This window comes from Mus caroli, unplaced genomic scaffold (assembly GCF_900094665.2).
Source record: "Mus caroli unplaced genomic scaffold, CAROLI_EIJ_v1.1 scaffold_26106_1, whole genome shotgun sequence".
Taxonomy (NCBI): Eukaryota; Metazoa; Chordata; class Mammalia; order Rodentia; family Muridae; genus Mus; species Mus caroli.
The window spans coordinates 1-2,487 of NW_018389402.1; the positions used below are offsets into that span (position 1 = coordinate 1).

Below are 2,487 nucleotides of genomic sequence, written 5' to 3' on the forward strand. Positions count from 1 at the left end.
AGAGAGAGAGGCAGAGAGAGAAGTGTTTTTCTGCTGTGCCTAATTGAGCCTGCTACCCCTAAGCTGGAATTCTGAACCCCAGAGGAGTTTGACTTTGCCTCATGCAAAGTGCCCAGAAGTATTGATCAGAGAAGGACTGGGCCATGATGGAAGGATCCAAAGTAGTCGGCTTAGATATGCATTAAAGCCCAAGTTTGCAGGAGAACTTATTCAGAGCTGCATCCACATTCTTCCTCAGCATAGCCAAGTGGACCAGTTATTGGCCTTGTTATTAGCTCTTTCGGACTGGATGCTTGGAGAGATGCTCTCATTCTCTTGAGAACATTCTCAGGACACTTGTGGGGGAAGTTGATGTCCCGGACTTAAGGGAAAGGGTTGAGTAGCTGTATTGCAGCTCATATATCATCCTTAAAACCTTAGAGAGTGCTGAGGAACAAGCAAGCACCTGAGAGCAAAGGGGTCGGCATGTTCACATCCAAGGCCTGAGAGTAAAAGCAAGGGAGATCTGGAAGTTCAGTGTGAAGAAGTTGGCAAGTGCAGGAGTGTTGAGAGTGCCTGTGAGCTAGGACAAGCCCATAGTACACGGTAAGCCCATAATCCATCTGGTTTTGCATGGGTCCCACTGTAATGGTGGCATGTTTTCTGTGCTGTCTTCACAGGGTTGCATTCCCCTTCCAGCATGGTCCATGGGCAACATGCAGAGCAAATGGACCCTCAACTCTGGCTGAGTGTTGATGTCTTCCAACTGAGTCTCCAGCNAAGAGTTGTGGTGTTGTTGAGTTGTCCTAGGTCACCTGAGTTAAATGGTAAGGAACATGGGAATTGCTGCATGAATTCTAGGTGCCCTGGTCTTGTAGGAGCAGGGAACTGCTGCCATCTGTATGTCCAGTCCCTTCGGGATATGGAGCATGCTTAGGGCCTCTGGTTTCTCCGAGGTTGGAGTTTTGGCCCAATGTTCCCTGGCAGTGGATGGGCAATGTCTCGCAGTCCCTTGCTCTTCCAAAGCCAGAGCACTCCAGAGTACTGGAACCACTTTGTGCAATGCAATCCAATGTGCTTGGATCTATGATGATTCCTTATCAAACATTCCTTGGAAATCTGAACAAAAAAAGTGAAAATTCTGTACCACATCTATCATCTGGACTGTGGTCCAGAATCTGGGTGTCCCAGGTTCTATGGGTGTCAGGCACTGGCTGCCCATCTAGTCCATTGTTCTTGACTTCTTCGGGCTCTATCCAGAATCTGCAGAGACAGGTGTGGGCTTGCGCTCTTCTGTCAAAAACCAATGAGTTGGACACAGCAGTTCCTAAATCTCAGGTGGATTGAACACTTTGCTGTTGAGGAGATGCTTGGCAGACACTCAGTAGGTAGTCTTGCTAGGTCCAAAGACAGGGCCCCAGCCATTGTGGAAAGTAGACTGTGAGGCAAAAGTAGCATTGACAGTGGCACCAAAGTTTGGCTATTCATATGGTAATATCTGGCAGTGGATTCAGGCTTCTCAGACGCACTGATATGAATTTTAACCCTGTTGCATTGTTTTAGAGAGTCAATAGAATGCAGGCTGCAGGTAGAGTGTAGCTTGACCCAGTAGCATGTAACTGAGACTGTGTGACTGTGGTCTGTTCAGGTATTGAAAAGAGGCTTTTGGATCCCTGGCAGGTTGTAAGATTCCCGGGCAATGGACGAGGAAATAGAGAAGAGGCTAAGCATTGGATGTGTTGACAGCACTTCATGGGTCTGATTGCACCACATTTACACACTTACCTGTGTACCAGGACTGATAGCACTTTGATGGACACAGTGGAAGCATGAGATGTGCCGACCTATGTCTCAAAGGATGTGATGAAAGAACGATTGTAGGAATCACCTCTTGGGTAGGGAATGTTGTTTGGATGTTGGTGAAGGAATATCCTTGGAATATTCGGACGTTCTTTCCAGCCTGCTTGGCAATTTCAAAGGGAAAGTCTAGGAACATTTCTTGCATCCAAAGCCTTAGACGAAACATCTTGTTGAGAGACCCTCTAAATTAGAGAATAAGGTGAAATGGGGCCTTTCTTTTTGACGTGTTTGCATGAATACTCTGGAAAGAAAAGTTGCTAATGTGCATAGGAAGGTGGTTTCAATGGGGCACATGGTGTTTTGTAAATCCAGTCTAGACCCATGCTCATGCGAAAGGTCAAGGAGGAAAATAGTTCTTGGATGCAGAGTGAATTTGATACACTAAGATGACTTGAGTCACGTGGCATCCTGGCCTGGGATAGTTCAGCACAATGGGATTTTCAAGCTTCAGTGTGGGAAGCTGTGCAGTATGGTCTGAGAAGTTTTCCCAAGAAGAGATCAACCCAGGGTGGTTGGCCAAAAGCAAACTCTTGAGATAGGAGGAAGTCTTCTCAACAGAAAAAATGAGCACTGTACGGGTGGACAGAAATAGGTACTAGCTTCCAGGGGCCAGGAAAAGTCTCCAGGTAAAAGATGAGAGAGGGAGAG

At 46.8% G+C, this 2,487-nt stretch overlaps 1 non-coding gene across 1 annotated transcript; it reads left to right on the plus strand.

Moving 5' to 3' along the window:
* Positions 1–1,059: 1,059 nt before the first annotated feature.
* LOC115030290 lies at positions 1,060–1,152 on the plus strand. The gene has a single exon (XR_003835877.1). It is a non-coding gene; the product is annotated as a small nucleolar RNA SNORD116 (small nucleolar RNA).
* Positions 1,153–2,487: the final 1,335 nt, after the last annotated feature.